Below are 21,483 nucleotides of genomic sequence, written 5' to 3'. Positions count from 1 at the left end.
TATTAAAGTCAAACACCAAGATTACAAGTTGTGCGCTAAACCGGGTGCGTAAATAACGCAAAAAAAATAGCGTTACGCACTTTCCATTGCACTGCCATTACAAGTTAAGTCAAAACCTTCTCTTGTTGTGCGGTACGGTGCGTTAAGCTCCATGCTACGCAAAACCCAAGGCCTGACTTTACGTGCTCATGCACGCTTTCCCCCAGAAACAACAATAGGGAGAAAGTGTCAGAAAAAACGAAACACCTGTGATCGTGGAATGGCAATCGCCGTTACGCAACCCTGGGGAAAAAAAGTTATGTTAAAACCTAACACCCTAACATAAACCCCTAGTCTAAATACCCCTAATCTGCCGCCCCCCCATATTTCCGCCACTAATTAGAGTTATTAACACCTAAACCGCCGGCCTCCCAAATCGCTACTAATATACTAAACCTATTTACCCCTAAACTGCCGGCCCCCCACTTCGCAAATCACTAAATTAAACTATTAACCCCTAAACCTAACACCCCCCTAGCTTACAATTAAATTTACAATATAACTATCATAAAATAAATAAAAACCTACCTGTAAAATAAAAAAAAATAAGATTAAACTATAAATAAACCTAACATAACTATTTTAAGAAAAGAAAATAAACTACAAATAAAATACTTAATTACAAGATTAAAATAAAAAAATACAAATTTTAAAAAAACCTAACACTACGAAAAAAGAAATAAAATCTAAGATTGCCAAAAAATAAAAACGATAAAATTACGGAAAATAAAAAAACATTAAGATTACAAAAAATAATAAACAACATTTTTCAAAATAATAAAAAATACACCTAATCTAATAGCCCTATAAAAAACAAAAAAGCCACCCCAAAATAAAATCATCCGCTAACCTAACAATAAACTACCAATAGCCCTTAAAAGGGCATTTTAGTTAGGGTATTGCCCTAAGATAAACAGCTCTTTTACCTTTAAAAATTACTAAGTCTCCCCTAAAATTAAAACCCCCCACCCAACCAACCCCCCAAAATAAAAAAAACTATCTCTAAATTCAAATCAGCCAATAGGATGAGCGCTGCTTAAAATCTGTTGGCTGATTTGAACAGCCAAAAGGATTTAAGCAGATCTCACCCTTTTGGCTGATTTTAATTAATTTTCAGCCAATACAAATGCAACGGTACCCCAATATAAAAGGAGTTCCTTGCATTCAAGTTTCAGTGTGCGGTGGTTGATCGAGGACGTTCCGTGCTGGATGTCGCTGCCGGTCCTGGACAGCTCCGCTTCACGCCGCCACAGCTCCGCGCTACTGGGATGAAGATACAAGATGCCCTTGCTATGGATGAAGTTGTCGCTGCCTGGATGAAGACTTCTCACTGCCTTGATCAAGATGGATATCCGGTCTTCAGGAACTGTGAGTAGATTTCCTGGGTTTAGTGTTAGGTTTTTTTTGGGGTGTTTTTTTTTTTTTTTTAGAATAGGGCTTTTTTATTTTAATGCTCAGTATAAACGCCCATACAAATGCCCCTTTAGGGGCAATGGGTAGCTTAGGATTTTTTAGAGTTAAGTTTTTTATTTTGGGGGGTTGGTTGGGTGTGGGGTTTTACTTTAAGGGGGGACTTAGTAATTTTAAAGGTAAAAGAGCTGTTTAACTAAGGGTAATGCCCCCTTTTAAGGGCTATTGGTAGTTTATTGTTAGGTTTGTTAGGTTAGGCAGTGTTTTTATTTTGGGGTGGCTTTTTTGTTCTATAGGGCTATAAGATTAGGTGTATTTTTTATTTTGGATAATTTAGTTTATTATTTTTTGTAATCTTAGTGTTTTTTTATTTTCCGTAATTTTAGTGTTTGTTTTATTTGATAATGTTAGATTTTATTTATTTTTCGTAGTGTTAGTTTTTTTTAAAGGGACACTGAACCCAATTTTTTTCTTTTGTGATTCAGATAGAGCATGCAATTTTAAGCAACTTTCTAATTTACTCCTATTATGAAATTTTCTTCATTCTCTTGGTATCTTTATTTGAAAAGCAAGAATGTAAGTTTAGATGCCGGCCCATTTTTTGTGAACAACCTGGGTTGTTCTTGCTGATTAGTGGATAAATTCACCCACCAATAAACAAGCGCTGTCCAGAGTCTGAACTAAAAAATAGCTTAGATGTCTTATTTTTCAAATAAAGATAGCAAGAGAACAAAGAAAAATGGATTATAGGAATAAATTAGAAAGTTTCTTAAAATTGCATGCTTTATCTGAACCATGAAAGAAAAAATTTGGGTTCAGTTACCTTTTAAAGGACCAGTCAACACAGTAGATTTGCATAATCAACAAATGCAAGATAACAAGACAATGCAATAGCACTTAGTCTGAACTTCAAATGAGTAGTAGATTTTTTTTCTGACAATTTTAAAAGTTATGTCTTTTTCCACTCCCCTTGTACCATGTGACAGCCATTAGCCAATCACAAATGCATACACATACCATGTGACAGCCATCAGTCATTCACAAATGCATACACACTTATTCTTGCACATGCTCAGTAGGAGCTGGTGACTAAAAAAGTTTAAATATAAAAAGACTGTGCACATTTTGTTAATAGAAGTAAATTGGAAAGTTGTTTAAAATGGCAAGCTCTATCTGAATAATAAAAGTTTAATTTTGATTGAGTGTCCCTTTAATCTTGTAATTTAGTTTTTTTATTTGTAGTTTATTTTATTTTATTAAAATAGTTATGTTAGGTTAATTTATAGTTTAATTCTTAGTTTTTTTTTATTTCACAGTTAAGTTTTTATTTATTTTAAGATAGTTATATTATAAATTTAATTTAAAGTTGGGGGGGGTGTTAGGTTTAGGCGTTAATAGTTTAATTTAGTGATTTGTGATGTGGGGGCAGCGGTTTAGGGGTTAATAGGTTTACTTTAGTATTAGTGATGTGGGGGCCAGCGGTTTAGGGGTTAATAGGTTTATTATAGTAGTAGCGATGTGGGGGGCTGGCGGTTTAGGGCTTAATAGCTTTATATAGTGTTGGCTATGTGGGTGGGAGGCGAATTAGGGGTTAATAAGTTTAATATAGTATTTGCAATGCGGGGGTGGCGGTTTAGGGGTTAATATGTAGTTTATAGGTGTTAGTGTAGTTTGTAATATTTTAGTTATGAGTTTTGTAAAACATTTTTGTTTCGCAAAATCCATAACTACTGGTCTCAGATCGCAGTATGGAATTGATCGTTGCATTACAGGCTAAAATGCTTGCATTATAGCTATACCACAGCAATTTGTAATATGGGAGACCTGCCATCCCATGCGCAATGGCCAATTCTTCAGCGGTATAACCTTACCGCACCATACCTCAAAACTTGTAATCTTGGTTAAAGTATGGCTGCAATCCGAAGCAAAAATCATTAATACTTTGCTGCTAATATATATCAGTTTCAGTTAGAAATACCTTCCAGTATAGTAAAATTTACCTGACTTAAAGGGACATTAAACACTAAATAAATGCTAGATAGAATGATGCATTCAAAGAAAAAATTAGTCTGAGAATTACAAGTATATGTATTTTTTAAAGATTCATTAGCTGGTAAAATATTAACAAAATAAGTGTAAAGTTTTAGTGTCTTTAAACAATGGGAGCTGCCATGTTGTAACTTAGGTTACCTTCTCTGCTGTGGCCAATTAGTAGCAGTTATAAATAGGTCACTAGAGTGGGTAGCCAATGGCTGTGTGGAATGCACTTCCATTTATAACAGAATGGAATTACAGAAACAATTACAGAAACAAGGGCAAAATAAATACTAAAAGTATATTGCAGAGTTTTTTATATAAACAATTTATCATTTTATATTACCATCTCAAAGTGTTTAATGTCCTTTTAAGGTAGAAATACATGACTTTCATATCAATCTTATTTTATCCAACACAACATTTAGGCCTAGATTACGGGTGGAGCGTGATATTTGCACTCCACTTATTAATACCAGCGCACGTAAATGTGCGCTGGTATTACAATTCAGGCGCATTGCGAACACAACCTCGCATTCACATTGTCTGGAAGACTTGCGCTCATGAGAGTGTGGTTCCATAGGCTCCAATGGGAGCATCCTTTTCATCCCATGAGACAAGGTAAACCACCTAGCGCAGTGCAGGAAGCAAATCACACAGCAATGGGCAGCAAAATAAAAATATATATTTATGTGTTTATATGTGTATATATATATATATTTATGTGTTTATATGTGTACATATATATTTATGTGTTTATATGTGTATATATATATATATATATATATTTATGTGTTTATATGTGTATATATATATATATATATATATATATTTATGTGTTTATATGTGTATATATATATATATATATATATATATTTATGTGTTTATATGTGTATATATATATATATTTATGTGTTTATATGTGTATACATATATATATTAATGTGTTTATATGTGTGTATATATATATATATATATATATATATATTAAAAACACAGTCCCCCATTGACCTCAATGTAAAGGCACTTTCAGGGCTATTTTTTTTTTTTCAAACACCCCACATCCACTCACTTTAATGCCTTATAACTGCTTTGTGCATTTTTTTATTTTAAATATAAAGATGCAAATATTTTTATTTTATTTTGAACTACTGTCCTCTTTATTTGGAGGGATAATTGACCTCTGGTTAATTGCGCTAAGCGCAAAGTGAAATCGCAAGCTTGCGGGAACATTAACCATCCACTTGTAATTAAAATAGCGCTCCACTCGTAATCTAGCCCTTCATTTGGTATTTAATTGTGGTCATATACATAAAACATACAGAGCTTTACTCAGCTGCTGAGGATGTTTTCTCAAGCATCTCCTGAATGTGTTAACTTCATGACACCTCCCATGCTGTCTGGAGCAGGTGGTAGATTTTTTTTACTATATAATTCAAGAGTTGATATAAACTCTGTAAAACCTATAAAATCCTTTATAGGTAACATTAAGGGGTATATTTATCATAGTGCGAGCGGACATTATTATTATTATTATCAGGTATTTGTAGAGCGCCAACAGATTCCGTAGCGTATCATGTCCGCTGCACATCGATAAATGCCGACAGCATACGCTGTCAGCATTTATCACTGTACCAACAGTTCTTGTGAACTGCTGGTGTAATGCCGCCCCCTGCAGATTTGCGGCCACTAGCAGGGGGTGTCAATCAACTCAATCGTGTTCGATCGGGTTGATTTCTGTCCGCAGCCTCAGAGCAGGCGGACAAGTTATGAAGCAGCGGTCTTTAGACCGCTGCTTCATAACTTCTGTTTCTGGCGAGCCTGAAGGCTCGTGCCGAAACAGGGGCATTAAGCTCCGTACGGAGCTTGATAAGTCTGCCCCTTAGTATTAAAGGGACATTGTACTCCGTTTTTTTTTTTTTACATGAAAGAGCAGATTAAACTTTTTTTCTGCTAATAAAAAGTGGTTTAAATTTATTAGAGAACTTTTCTGAACACCAAGTCCTTTAAAATTGGATATGAATCAGGTTGTAAACCTTATATTAAAGGAGTTGTATAAATATAAATAAATCAATAAAATGGTACAGATATGGTGCTTAGAATCTATCTAATACCTTTACTATATAGCCCACTATAAAAGGAAACAAAGTCAGGCTGTTATAAAGTGTTGGAATGTAATTAGCTATTTTTAATGTAGGTAATGATTTATATAGATACAAAGGGACAATTAGTTTAAAGGGATACTGAACCCAAATGGTTTCTTTTATGATTCAGATAGCGCAGGCAATTATAAGCAACTTTCTAATTTACTTCTATTATCAATTTTTCTTCGTTCTCTTAGTATCTATATTTAAAAAAGCAGGAATGTAAGCATAGGAGCCGGCCCATTTTTGGTTCAGCACCCTGGATAGTGCTTGCTGATTGGTGTGGCTAAATGTAGCCACCAATCAGCAAATGCTACCCAGGTGCTGAACCAAAGATGGGCCGGCTTGTAAAGAACGATTGATTAATAGGAGTAAATTAGAAAATTGCTTAAAATTGCATCCTCTATCTGAATCATGAAAGAAAACATTTGGGTTCAGTACCCCTTTTAACAAAGCATAGTAGATATTTATTTTATGTCACAGTTTATGTAGTTAAAGGGACATAGAAGTGTTAAAGGAAAATGCTCTACATCACAGCATTTTATTATTGCACTATAGCTGGCATATAACTATGAGGCCAATCACAAATTATTTATCTACCACAATTCTAGCAAACTTTATATCCATCAGGTCTAGAGCACTGTGTACCAGAGGGTCTTAGCTGAACACATCTGGTGAGCCAATGACAAAAGGTATATGCGGGTAGCCACCAAATCAGCAGCTAACTCCTAGTAGTGCATTTGTCACTCCCAAGCAAAGCCAATTAGATAAGATAAACAAATTCAAGAGACTTTTCACTATGTCCTTGCTCTAAAATAAAAGGCAAATTTTAAGATAATTAACGTTTTATAGGCTTTTAAATAGATCTTTTGAAATTAAGTGATTAATTTCTGATGCATTTAAAAAAGGGATTTAAAGTGAAGTGATAATGTGATAGCATGCATGTGTATGTTTGTGCACATGTATGTGTTTGTTTAAGGGTGTGTGTGTATTTTGTGTGTATGTGGATGTATCTGTGCATGCGAGCATGTGTGTGTTTAATGGTGTTTGTGAATGTGTGTGTATTGTTTGTGTATGTATGTATGTGTGTTTAAGGGTGTGCGTATGTATGTGTGTGTGTATTGTTTGTGTATGTATGTATGTATGTATGTATGTATGTATGTGTGTGTGTATTGTTTGTGTATGTATGTGTGTGTATTGTTTGTCTATGTATGTATGTGTGTTTAAAGGTGTGTGTGTATGTGTGTGTATTCTATGTGTATGTATGTATGTGTGTTTAAGGGTGTGCATATGTATGTGTGTGTGTATTGTTTGTTTATGTATGTATGTATGTATGTATGTATATACGTGTGTTTGTGTTGTTTGTGTATGTGTGTGTATTGTTTGTGTATGTATGTATGTGTGTTTAAGGGTGTGCGTATGTATGTGTGTGTGTGTGTGTGTGTGTATTGTTTGTGTATGTATGTATGTGTGTTTAAGGGTGTGCGTATGCATGTGTGTGTTTATTTTTTTTGTGTGTATGTATGTATGTTTAAGGGTGTGCGTATGTATGTGTATGTGTGTGTGTGTATTGTTTCTGTATGTATGTATGTGTGTTTAAGGGTGTATGCATGTATGTGTGTGTTTATTATTTGTGTGTGTATGTATGTATGTATGTTTAAGGGCGTGCGTATGTATGTATGTATGTGTGTGTGTGTGTGTGTGTGTGTGTGTGTGTGTATTGTTTCTGTATGTATGTGTGTTTAAGGGTGTATGCATGTATGTGTGTGTTTATTATTTCTGTATGTATGTATGTATGTGTGTTTAAGGGTGTACACATGTATGTGTGTGTATTGTTTGTGTATGTATATATGGGTGTTTAAGGGTGTGTGTGTAAGTGTGTGTATTGTTTGTGTATGTATGTATGTATGTGTGTTTAAGGGTGTATGTATGTGTGTGTATTGTGTATGTACAGTATGTATGTGTGTGTGCACATACAAGCATGCATGTGTTTTTAAGGCTGTGTGTTTATATGTGTGCACGTTCATGTGTGTGTGCACATGTGTATGTGTGTGTGCATGAATGCATGTGTGTTTTAGGGTGTGTGTGTACACATGTTTATGTGTGGACTGTCTACTCATGTTTATGTGTGTGTGTGTGTGTGTGTGTGATCTGATGAGCCAAACAAAAATATAAATATTTATCAGCCTCTGTCTTCAAAATAAAATGTGATACTTTATACTTCAGATTAAATTAAGAAAATGTAATTACAGTGTTTTCTCTGATCAATTGATACAAAAATAACTTATTTTCTTATTTTTTTCTACTAGAACACCCTCTTTTTTTCTATAAATGGAAATGCAGCATAGCAATTCTTCATCTGAAAAAGGCTAGAAATGAAGGGTGTCCCATCATGTTGTGAGACAGCTGAAGAGGTGTAATTTTACAACTCTCTGTGCCTTGTCATTGCTGTGATTGAGGTAGACAGAAGGCGTTAGTAAGGCCCAGTACTGTAAGTGACACAGACAGGTGTGAGGCAATGTCAGGGGGGTGCAGCAAGCAATACAAAAGGGACATTGCAGCCCTAACAGGGCCATACACACAGACTGCACGGGCAACGGACAAGGCTTCCGCTCCTGCTACTTGTAGGGATTTAGTCAGACTTTAGCCAGAGACACAATGGCTTCCAGTGGCAGATGATGCTATGATATTGCTGACTCTCATGCCAAGGATAATACCTAGCAGTGTATATACTTACATCATATTGGGAGGGGGACTGAAAAGCAGAATGCCAACTGATTTGTCTCAGCTGTGTAAGTTTGAGGACAATAGTTATTTTAGAGGTAAAGAGATAAAATAAAGGTTTTTGTTTTGGTTTTTAGAAGTTACCATAACATTTGAAGTATAAATTAGTAGAGGAAAATAGACTAGGCCTTCAAACTGAACTTTTTTTGTAAAAGTTTTCATTCATTGTGATGACGTACACTGTTTGGCCACATTGTGCAGCAGACACAGAAAACGTCTGGAGGAAAATGAGATGGAATAGCAAATAGCAGGTAAATAATGTATTACGGGTATTATCTGTTAATGTTTGTTAAACTCAAATGTCATTCACCTTTAAATGTTTAACCAAGAGCAGTACAAAATAATCTTGTAATGTATTTCATTATATATTTTACCTGCTTTTCCTGCAATTTAACTCTGAAATCTATAATGCTAGAGTGGATCCTGCAGAATTCTGAGTATTCAGTACATTCTACACAGTGATTGTTGGAGTTCATTCAAAATATGCCTCATTTGACCAGAGCAAAGGAGATAATATAAATAATGCTAAAGAGGATATGTCCCTGGATTGCAAAACATGATACTAACAATGCAGTTGAAACATGTATTTTGTATGCAGAACTTTGGCAAAGCAGTATTTAAAGGGGCATGAAACCTAAAATGTTTTAAAAACTTTCCAATTTACTTCTGTAACCAATTGGGCTTCATTCTCTTGCTATTCTTTATTAAAGGAGATGTAATACACTACTGGGTGCTAGCTGAACACATTGTAAAGCCAATGTTAAGAGTAATATATATGCAGCCTCCAATCAGCAGCTAGCTCAAAGCTCCTGAGCCTACCTAGATATGCATTCTCTAGCTAAATCATGATAGGAAATGTTTGGGTTTCATGTCCTTTAAGTGCTGATATATGCTAAGCATTAATAACAAAAACAGTGCTTCATTTATAATGGTGATCACACTTTATGCATATCATATTTACTTAATGATATGTTTTTGTCTAGGCTAACAAGGCCGGTATCTAGGGCAGAAGGGTTGGGGGGCTTTGAGGGAATTTTGAGGGTTAGTTCAATGGCATGACCTTATCTTGATATCCTATGCTCTCTGTATAATTTATTTATTAATTGTATTACAAATTGATGGTCTCTGGTTCTCTAGTGATGGTACATGACCCTTTTTTGTTTTGCAATCCAGGGACCCCCCTCCCTATAAAAAGCTTCATATGTTAATTTTATCTACTCCGCTGTAGCCAAATTGGGGCAAGTATAAATTAGGTCCTACTACATTGATCAAACAAGCACTGTGCAGCATGTAGGAAAGTCAGTGTTCTGAATTCCAGAGAATGCACTCAAGCCTGGAGGACAGTAGGAAAAAAAAAAACAGAATTACATTTCAGGATGAAGACAACAAAAAATCATAAAAGTGCATTACAAATGTTTTTTTATTTTCACTCTGCATATTCAAACATTTTAAATAGATTACATTTTTTTAGTTTAATGTGCTGTTTATCTACTAAATGAGTACTTTTACAAATGTTTATCAATTAAATAACTATAGTTACAGCAATTTAATATAATATTAAATGCTGCACCTTATATAAAGTTATAAGTCTATCACACTTTTTTTTTCTTGTAAATTGCTGTGCATTCAAGAAAACCATATTCTTAATTTAAATAGCAGTAACGTCTGTCAGAGCAAACGTATGAGCGTATCCGCTTGCTCTCCGGCAGCCATTAAAGGAATCATTTGGTAGGTGTTACCCACATACACAAACTCATCTTTTTTATATAGTTTCAGCTTTGGTTTATTATATTTTTTTTTTAGCACTGAAACTTCAAAAAAATTATTGAATTTTATAAATGTTCAGTGCATTAAAAAGGAAATTTACCTTTTAAAAAAGGGCACAATGTTTGTGTGTATATATATATATATATATATATATATATATATATATACAGAGAGAGAGAGAGAGCGAGGGAGAGAGAGAGAGAGAGAGAGAGAGCGAGGTCCTTATCCAGTTTATGGGGTCTATCTATCAAGCTCTGAATGGAGCTTGATGCCCCGTGTTTCTGGCGAGTACGATCGGGTTGATTGACACCCCCTACTGGCGGCCGCGAATCTGCAGGGGGCAGCGTTGCACCAGCAGCTCTTGTGAGCTGCTGGTGTAATGCTGAATACGGAGAACGTATTGCTCTCTGTATTCAGCGAGGTCTGGGGGACCTGATCCGCACTGTCGGATCAGGTCCGCCAGACTTTGATAAATAGAGGCCTTAGACAACAATAGAAAAAAGCTAATGCCTTTTTTTACCTTTCTTACAAATATCAGATTAGTAGACTAGTTACAAGCCTTACATTGCTTCACAGTACATAGTTTAAAGGGATATGTAACCCAAACATTGGTGTGATTCAGACACAGCTTACCATTTTAAAAAAGTTTTCAATTTATTTCTATGATCAAATTTACTTTGTTCCCATGATATTCTGTGTTGAAGAGATACCTAGGTAGTTGTCTTTAGCACAATATTGCAGGAAATAGTGCTGCCATATAGTGCTCTTGGATATGAATAACATTCTTGCAAAACTGCTGCTATATAGTGCTCCCACAATGGGCTGGCTCCTAAGCTTACGTCTCTGCTTTTTTTTTAAAAAAAAAAGGATACCAAGAGAACGAAGAAAAAGTTATAATAGAAGTAAATTAGAAAATTGTTTAAAATCTCATGCTCTATCTGAATCATGAAATTAATAAAGTGTGTTTCATGTCCCTTTAAGTTTCTTTCTATTTAATAGACAGTGTTAGTATGACAATAGGATAATGTAAATCTGTATTATCTTATTGATAAAGAGACAATTACAAATTAGGGTTGGCACCAGAGATTCTTTAGTTCCTTGTAAAATGAAGCCAAGGTCCTATGACTCAGCAAGATAATGTAACGGCTTCTGTCTCTTAGTAACATGAGTCATATTACTGGGTCACACTACCTTTACTACATGCGGGCAGAGTAACGTCAGGAATATATTGGTCTATAGAGGGAAATACAGATAATCAGTGCCTAAAAAAGATAACGTAAACTTCCAAAAGTCATTTGGTGTTTATATTAGTAAATTAAATGTATAACCTACTGCTAGATTATAAATTCTCCAAAAAATATTGCATAATTTATACCCTAAAGCACTTTTAAATTCACTTTTATTTTTAAATGTGCTTTGTTTTCTTGGTAAACTTTGTTGAAAGGAATACGCACATATCCTACACTAGAGGGAGTTAGCTGCTGATTGGGTGCCTGCATATGTTTGTCTCTTGTGATTGGATAACTAGATGCGTTCAGCGAGATGCCGATAGTGCAATGCTGTTCCTTCAGCAAAGGATAACAAGAGAATGAAGAAAATTTTATAATAGAAGTAAATTGGAAAGTTGTTAAAATTCGTATGTTCTATACAAATCATGAGAGAAAATCTTGTGGTTTCCTGTCCCTTTAAGGCTAAAAATATAACAACTTGCAAATGATTGTAGCCATTTTTAGAAATTAATTATTCATCAGCAGAGTTTAACTTCATCTTTCTTTGGTTTCAGAAATCTATATAAATGTGTTTATTAAAAAAAAAAATTTCATTATAATTTATTTTTATGTCTTGTATCTGAATATATTGTATAAATGGCTAGTAAAGATGACAACAGATATTCTTACATCAGAAATGGGTACGAATACTTCTCACATGACATCACATGCTTCTTTATATGCCCATATGATTTATATTGCTATGGAATGTAAGGAAGTGTGTGGTGTCGATGAGACCATCTGCAGAAATCATGACTTGTTCTCTAAGAAATAATATAAGAACAGAGGCATATTTAGGTTTTGTGCTCCCCTAGGCCTGAAAATTCTGCTGCCCCCCCCCCCCCCCCCTGGTTTTAGGCCTTTTTTGGCTATAATATTTTTGATGCAGGTGTAACGTGACATTTTCATGGCATTTCCAAAGTAAATGATCATGTTAAGCGCGTGTATGTGTATATGTGGTTTAGTATATATGGTGAGTGTGTGTGTGTGCAGTGCAGTGAGTGTGTAGGGAAGTGTGCATGAATGAGTGGATGACTGTAATTAGTGTGTGTAGTGAGACTCAAAAAGTGCTGCCCCCCAAATCTGCCCCCCCTAGGCAAGTGCCTTGTTTGCCTATGTCAAAATACGTCCCTGTATCAGAACTAATGACATTAAATTGATTATATGTGCACAATTACTTTATTGTCACTGTTTACTGATTTTTAACTGACTGACACAATATAAATCCAGGAGATATAATTTACAGAATATCTACATATTAAAAAGCAAATATTTTTTTTAAGGTAGCACTATCGAGGATATCAAGGACATTATTAAACTGATCTTTAGCATTCCTTTATAGTCTAAAGTGGGGTCAAAATAATTGCTTTCCTCTAAAATAAAGCTAGCAGTTTAATGCAGTGTTTGTGCATGTGTGTGTGTGTATTTGTGTGTGTGTGTGTGTGTCTGTGTGTGTGTATGTGCATGCATGTGTGTGCATTTGTGTGTGTGTGTGTGCATTTGTGTGTGTGCGTGCGTGTGTCTGTGTGTGTGTATGTGTGTGTGCATGTGCATTCATGTGTGTGCATGTGTGTGTGTGCGTGCCGTGACTATGTATGTATGTGTCTGTGTGTATGTATGTTTGTGTGTGCGTGCCGTGACTATGTACAGTATGTATGTGTCTGTGTGTGTGTGCGTGCGTGTGTCTGTGTGTGTGCATGCATGTGTGTGCATTTGTGTGTGTGCGTGCCGTGACTATGTATGTATGTGTCTGTGTGTGTGTGTGCGTGCGTGTGTCTGTGTGTGTGCATGTGCATGCATGTGTGTGATTTGTGTGTGTGCGTGCCGTGACTATGTATGTGTCTGTGTGTGTGCATGTGCATGCATGTGTGTGTGTGTGCGTGCTGTGACTATGTATGTATGTGTCTGTGTGTATGTGTGTTTGTGTGCGTGTAAGCATGTCCCTGACTGTGAATATTTAAAAATGTATTTAAAGGTCACACTTACAGCTGTCTTTCATATCTGACAGCTGTGAACCTCTTGGAATGTGATGGCTAAAGCTTCCTCAGCAAGAAAGACTAGAGGGCATGTGGTGCACAAATACTTTAGTCTCTACTTACCATTGCAATGATAATGCTGAAATGTTTCATTGATAGTTTACTGAAGTAAGTTCAGAAGACACAGAATTTGTTTCTCCATTTCAAAATGTGAAGATGTCTCAAACGATTTGTTTTGAATATTGTAAAAAAAAAGTATTGCCAAACGTAAACTCTATATTGTTTAGATTGTAAGTTCTCTTTTGAGTAGCGTCCTCTCAGATAAAACAACTTCTTTAAAGGGACATAAAAAAACAACAGTTTTCTTTTTCTTATTTTTCATGATTCAAACTGAGCATGTGAATTTAAACAACTTTCCAATTTACTTCTTTTATCCAATTTGCTTCATTTTCTTGGTCTCCTTTTTTGAAGGAGCAGCTATGCACTGGTGGGAGCAATCTGTAAACATCTGGCGAACCAATGGAAAGAGGCATTTATGTGCAGTCACCAATCAGCGACTAGCTTCTAGTAATGCATTGCTGATCCTAAGCCTACCTAGATATGCGTTTCAACTAAGGATAACAAGAGAATGAAGCAATGTAGATAATAGAAGCACAATGGACAGTGGTGTAAAGTCACATGTTATTCCTGAATCATGAAAGAAACATTTTTGGTTTCAGGTCCCTTTATTATAATTATATGTAATGTAACCTGTAACTGTTCAGCACAAATTCTAAACAAAACTTATAACAATACTCAGGAATTCAATATAATCTAAACCTATTGCTTTGTCACGTTTCACACCAATGTAAGATGCATCTTTAAGTTCCAGTGAAAAGGGAAAACTGATGTGAAGGTTTTGTTAAAGGGACAGTATACTGTAAAATAGTTTTTCCCTTAATGTGTTTACAATTGCTTTTTTTACCAACTGCAGAGTAAAAAATGTATGAAAATTAGCTTTTTAAGGCTTATTTGTGTATATTAAAGCTCTGATTTTGTGTTTTGAAGCCACAACCTAATAAAATGGGTTGAGCTTGTAAGTATAATCAGATCTCATTACTGTATCACATTGTGCACATATACCTGCTTCTTTATCTTATATCTGTCCTTAAAACAATCACCAGTACTTTGAGAGAACAATGGAAAATCAACATTGTATTACCTTATCTCTGCTTTATCACACTGGGAGTGTAATTTCTTCTAATGGCTGTGTTTACAAAGCTTATCTATAGCTGGTACGCGCGGCCACAAACTTTCAGAATAGGTGGGGATACCACATGCTAAATTAACAATTTCAAATGCCAATATAAGGGTAAAGGAGCTACTTGTAAACAATTTAATACACTCCAGCAGGTAAAGTGGATCATTGGGAACAAATTAAAGGGGAGAAATTTTTTGAGTAAACTGTCCCTTTAAAATGCCAGAAACATTAACTATTGTATGTCCCTTTAAATTCTGTGCAGCATTGCTTTCATGCTTAAGTGACATATAAAATGATAAGTGCATTTGACATTAGTATGTAAGCAGTATTTGTGGAATATTCTAGTCTAATGTTGATGTTTTATCTTCTTGCAGACTTGGTGCAACTTGAATCTGATAGAAGTCAGCAAGATTCTCCGGATTACAGGCTGCAATGGCTGGTCAAACGGAACCAAGTCCGTTTCCCAAGGAGGTTTGGTCCCCTTCAACCAGCTACTGCAGTTCTGAATGCCATCGTTACCCGGGTGACGTCTTTCTTCAGTGTGTGAAATAGAAATCAGCATAAATTTGTTAGATATATTACAGAAGAAAGATGATTTGATCAAAAAGTGCAATACTAAAAAAACAACAATAGTCACTCAATCTCCTTTCATTTCTGATTTGTTGTCAGCCACAAAAATGTGTACATTAAAGGGACATTAAATACTAAATACATGCAAGATAGAATGATATATTTAAAGGGCCATAATAGTTGTGCTAATTCATTAGAGCATGCAATTTTAAGACTATTGACCCTACACTACTTTTTGTTTAACCCAAACAAAGCAATTAAACACACAGTAGAAGTACAATTCTGTACCCAGAGAGCACTGCAAACTACCGCTGATTTGATCAACAGTGATAATTACACAATTGTGAAACTGATGCTGCTGATTGGATCATCAATAGTTTCTGAGCAGCACTTCTACTGTGTGTTTAACCTCTTTGTGGAACATTAACACACAGTAGTGCAGGGTTAATAATCTTAAAGGGATACTGAACCCAATTTTTTCATTCATGATTCAGATAGAGAGGCATATTTAAGAAAGGTCTTGCGGACCTGATCCGACAGTGCAGAGAGCAATGCACTCTCTGCATTTAACATTGCACCAGCAGCTCACAAGAGCTGCTGGTGCAACGCCGCCCCTTTCTGACTCGCAGCCAATCGGCCGCCAGCAGGGAGGGGTCAATCAACCCGATCGTACTTGATCGGGTTGAATTGTTGCGATTCCTGTCCGCCTGCTCAGAGCAGGCAGACAGGGTTATGGAGCAGTGGGGGTTATGAAACACGGGGCATCAAGCTCCATTCGGAGCTTGATAGATAGGCCCCAGAGTATGCAATTTTAAGCAAATTTCTAAATTACTAATATTATATTGTTTTCGTTCTCTTGGTATCTTTATTTGAAAAAGCAGGAATGTAAGCTTACAAGTCAGACAATTTTTGGTTCAGCACCCTGGATAGCGCTTGCTGATTAGTGGGTACATTTAAGGCTGTGACACACTGCAAGTGATGCGGCGCGAGGCGAAGCATCTGCTTCACTTCGCGCCGCATCACTTCTGAAGTTCAGAGATTTCATCTCTGAGCACTCAGCTATGCGACCTGACGCAGCAGAGTGCTCAGAGATGAAAAGGCAGGACACACTGAGTGCGCACAGCCGCATCTACACGCTGCGCACCGCTCCGCTTGCAGTGTAACACAGTCTTTAGACACAATCAGCAAGCTCTACCCAGGTGCTGAACCAAAGATGGGCCGGCTCCTAAGCTTACATTCCTTCTTTTCCAAATAAAGATACCAAGAGAACGAAGATAAATTGATAACAGGAGTAAATTAGAAAGTTGCTTAAAATTGCATGCTCTATATGAATCATGAAATAAAAAGAAAATGGGTTCAGTGTCCCTTTAAGGTTACTTGCTCCGACAAATTAAAACATTTATTTTTTTTACTATTATGGTCCTCTAAAGCAAAGATTAGCCTGAGAATAACACACACATGTATTTTTTATAATTATATTATGTATTTACATTTGAAAAAGTAGGTGTAACATTTTAGTTTCCTTAAAGTTCCATAATACCCAAATGTTTAAACACTTGAAAGTGATGCAGCATAGCTGTAAAAAGCTGATAGAAAATATCACCTGAACATCTCTATGTAAAAAAGAAAGATATTTTACCTCAAAAGTTCCACAGTAGCCACATCCCATTGTAAAGGACTTCTAAGCAGCATATTAGTATGTCTGTCTTGGGATAGCTAAGAGGATGAGCCTTGTGTACTCTCATATTATTTCCCTATTCAGTTTAAAGGAAGTTTACAATGAAATCTCATGAGAGTTAAGTCAAATCTCATGAGATCACAGTAAAATAGTTCATGACCTCAACACTGCTAATGCTGTTTGGCTGCTGTTCATTTCTTCATTTTTATTATTTATTTTTTTATCTGCAGCTGGGAGCAGCTGAGTATAACTTTTTTACACAGAACTTACTCTGCTGAGCTGAGGAAATTGTGAGGTAAAATATCTTCCTTTTTTACATAGAGATGCTCAGGTGATATTTTCAGCTTTTTACAGTTATACTGCACCAGTTTCAAGTGATTTAGCATATGAGTATTATGTCCCTTTAAGCCAATTAGGGATAGTTATAAACAGATAGAGTGTGCAAGCAATGATTATGATGAATATAGCAGTGTCAAGTCTGGAGTTTGCATTTTCATTTTTAAACGGAATTGGGAAAGTCCACAATATTCAAAATTAAATTACAGGAAAATGGGACAAATTAAATAATAAAACTTTATTGCAAAGTTTGGTTAGTCCATAAAACTAAACGTGTTATATTAAAATCCCCAAATGTTTAATGTCCCTTTAAGAACCACAAGATTAGACACTGTATGACCTTGTCACCCTCAGTTTGCAAATACAGTGTGACAGAATTCATTATATGGAAATAAATCAGATGTTTTTTAGACTCTTTAGAACCTCCCTTTAAATCCTTCTGATGCCCAGGTAACAAATGTATGGATTAAATGATCTATTAAAATTTAGTTTTATTAATATTCTACACACCTGAGTAAAAGAAACACAATGTTATACAGAGATATTAATCAAATTAGATCCCAAATGATGTGATTGCATGTTTAGAAGCAAATCATAAAACAAAAACTTTTAGATGTTTTTTTCCTAATAAATACATAATTTCTACTGATTTAACCCCTTAACGATCAAGATGTACCCTGTACGTTGCTGGTCATTAAGGTCAGCAGAGGAACCATGCTATTATAACCTCTCTACCTCCAGCTGGCCACGGAAATAGCATGGTCCCGCCGCTGCCAGTTTTTCTATTACAAATTCAAGCCCCATGGAAAGACCAGCAACATACAGGGTACATTGCTGGTCGTTAAGGGGTTAAAGAATAACAAACATGGCCCAATTATGAGAACATGTTGTTTGCTCCTCTGCCTGTACTGTAAATTGTTCCTTTAAGGGACGTTAAAGATATTTGATATATATATATATATATAAACAAATTAAAAGTTTGTCACAGACGGCTAAAGACCAGCGAGTGCTTATTTCAACAATATATATATATATTTATATATATTATATTAAAGGGGCATTAAGCACTAAATACATTTTATACATCTCCCTATAATTATGGGTGCCGCCATTTTGGATGCTAAGTTTCACTGCAGGTATCTGAAGGAGAGTTGCTGCACACTTGCAAACACATCAGCACTGCATGTAGGGAAAGTAAGATTTCAACATGATGGCACCGATGACTGGAGGGAAACGGGGAATAACTTCATATTAATATTTAGTGTTGAATGTCCCTTTAAGCACAGCATTACAGAAATGTAAGGGACAGGAAACCCCCCCAAAAAGTTTTATGATTTGCATAGAATATATCATTTTAAACAGCTTTCCAATTTACTTCTAATATCAAAGATCTGCAGGTAAAATAAATATTTTAAAAGCATTGAGAACATTTTTATTTTATTGTATTTTGCTGCATTGTAAAATACACATTCCTCAAAATGCTGCATTAACATTTTTTTTTTTTTCTTTATTATTTTTTTTATTAGAATTTTCATAAAGAAATTTAATACAAAGTAAACAATATACAATATCAATGCAGTTATTACAAGTTATCTGACACTTCAATAGAAGGTGAAACAAACTCAATGCTATATGTCCCAGTTGATATTTAAGATATTATAATCTAAGTCTTCTTACACATTCCATCAGGTACTATGCTTCTCGCATCTTATTATATATACTGCTTTGAAGTGACGTTGAAACTTGACTCAGTCCTGAACCCAACGTTGACATCGACATTATATGTGATAAACTTAATTACCATAACATAAACATAAACATTAACATGAACAAGAAACAAAAAGGAAATACATCTAACTCCTGCAGAGAGCATCTATTCTTAATCTTTGCCTGACTATTTGTTCGGGACAGCTGAATGCTGCATTAACATTTTATTGTCTTGAAGGGCCAGGGATTTGGACTCAGTATGCACAGCCTTTCTGGGAGCAGAAATGACAAAAAAATGCAGGAAATTCATAATAAAAACACATTGCATAGTTTTTTTTAATTATGCATAATTAATGGTTATGGGATTAAAAAAAATTGAGTTTAATTTTAAGTGTCAGTTTGTCTTGAAATTTTGAGCATATTTTATAGTGTATTTTTACTTATATTCATTACAGTTTACTTATACATATTTTTATATTTTTTTTAAGTAACATATTTACATATAGTTTTTACATATAGTTTTTTTCTTTTACAGAATTCTCTTTCTAGTTTAATTTTATTTCCTTTACTGTATCAAATTATTGTGTAAGGTCTCTTCTCAAAGTATAAAACCACTTTATCATTTGATTTTTCCGTAGTCTGTACACCACTCTTGTAGAGTTACATTTCTGAGATCATTATAAATTAATACAGAACCACAGTACAGTAATATAAAGCTTTAAAGGGACAGTCAACAACTTTCCAATTTACTTTTATCACCAATTTTGCTTTGTTCTCTTGGTATTCTTAGTTGAAAGCTAAACCTAGGAAGTTCATATGCTAATTTCTTAGACTTTGAAGGCTGCCTCTAATCTAATTGCATTTTGACAATTTTTCACCACTAGAGGGTGTTATTTCATGTGTTTCATATAGATAACATTGAGCTCATGCATGTGCATTTATTGAGGAATGAGCACTGAATGGCTAAAATGCAAATCTGTCAAAAGAAATTAAATAAGGGGGCAGTCTGCAGAGGCTTAGATACAAGGTAATTACAGAGGTAAAATGTGTATTATTATAATTGTGTTGGTTGTGCAAAACTGGGGAATGGGTAATTAAGGGATTATCTATCTTTTAAAACAACAAAAATTCTGGTGTTGACTGTCCCTTTAAGCAGTACTTTACCCACTACAAATGCTTTGTGTGTATTTCAAATAAAAAAACATTGTTTCTTGTGTTGAATTCTTAAAGCATAAATAAATTAAAAAAGGCAAAAAAAGTTTTTTTATTTACTCTTTATTTATCATGACAATATATCTGTTATTTACTAACTTGTGGTTCGAACAATTGTATATTTTGATGGAAATTGTAATTCATTAGGATTAGTTGTATATTTTATATATATGCCATGATTAAAAAACAAGGAAACAACCACACTTTTTAAAGTAAAAAATATTATCATTACTTATATTTTTTATGACTTGTAACATTTTGGAGTCATATACACCTTGACCCCATATAGGGCATACATTACGCACTTTAAAGAATACGATACACAAGATAAGTGGGTGTAAAGGCCGCAGCCCGCATCTATTAAATATTTAATAAATATAAAACATATAAATTCAAATAGAATACAAAATTTATAAACCTTTTAACCAGATGAAAACCCCCAGAGGTGCTTGCCCCCAGGGATGTACCCTCCACCGGCTTCTCACCAGGTACATCCCCCGACACAACTCTTCCGCCTCTTTAGGGAGGTACCAATCTACCTAAACTCCATCCTAGAAAACAAACACCCCCGCCAATCACTGCAACACAAACCTAACAAAAGGGGAGGGAGGGAACTTTTCCTTGGGATTGCAGGGACGCAAGAGGAAGGATAACTTCCGCTACCAGCCTAAATACTTGGGATCCCTTGGCTCCGCCCACCCCCAGCCTGCTCCATTTGCCCAAATAGGGGTCACCTACCCCTCCAACGATACTCTCCTCCGTGGGCTCCTTTATCAAAGTTTGCCCTATGAATAGATGTATGACACTATTATATATATTATGAGAGTTAAAGACCTCTCGGATATTTAGTATTTTTTTGTAATTCTTTTATTAAGAAAATATATAATATTTATACAATAAATAAAATGTAAAATACTATTACAATAAATGCAAATACAAAAAATACACAATACAACAAAATTCACATAACAAAAGAAGAGAAAAATAAATATTACCTTTGGGGTATTTTGTATGTGCCAGATAATCACATTTGTATTTCAAACACATAAAGTTTAGAATAAACGACCATATACATTTTAATTAACTTGTATACTACATTCACTAGGGTGAGATATTTATTTATATTAAAAGAATAATAAGGTTCCTTTTGCTATAATCTGTAAAATTTGAAAATAAATCAAAATTAATTATGTTAATTATTGACTGGCCACACATAAAATTCACATTCAATTGAACTTGGAACAAGTTTAGAAGAAGTTGTAATAAAATATGTTTTTCATAAACCATAGAATATTGAGTAGCCTTTCAAAAGAGGGGT

At 34.9% G+C, this 21,483-nt stretch overlaps 1 long non-coding RNA gene across 1 annotated transcript; it reads left to right on the top strand.

The window, feature by feature from the left end:
* The first annotated feature begins 8,141 nt into the window (after window positions 1-8,141).
* On the top strand, window positions 8,142-20,211 carry LOC128655946 (uncharacterized). The gene is made up of 2 exons (XR_008401941.1): window positions 8,142-8,662; window positions 15,037-20,211. It is a non-coding gene; the product is annotated as an uncharacterized LOC128655946 (long non-coding RNA).
* Window positions 20,212-21,483: the final 1,272 nt, after the last annotated feature.

This window comes from Bombina bombina, chromosome 4, assembly GCF_027579735.1.
Source record: "Bombina bombina isolate aBomBom1 chromosome 4, aBomBom1.pri, whole genome shotgun sequence".
In the NCBI taxonomy this organism is placed as follows: Eukaryota; Metazoa; Chordata; class Amphibia; order Anura; family Bombinatoridae; genus Bombina; species Bombina bombina.
The sequence above is the reverse complement of the archived record's forward strand: the minus strand, read 5'-3'. Positions and strand labels throughout refer to the sequence as shown.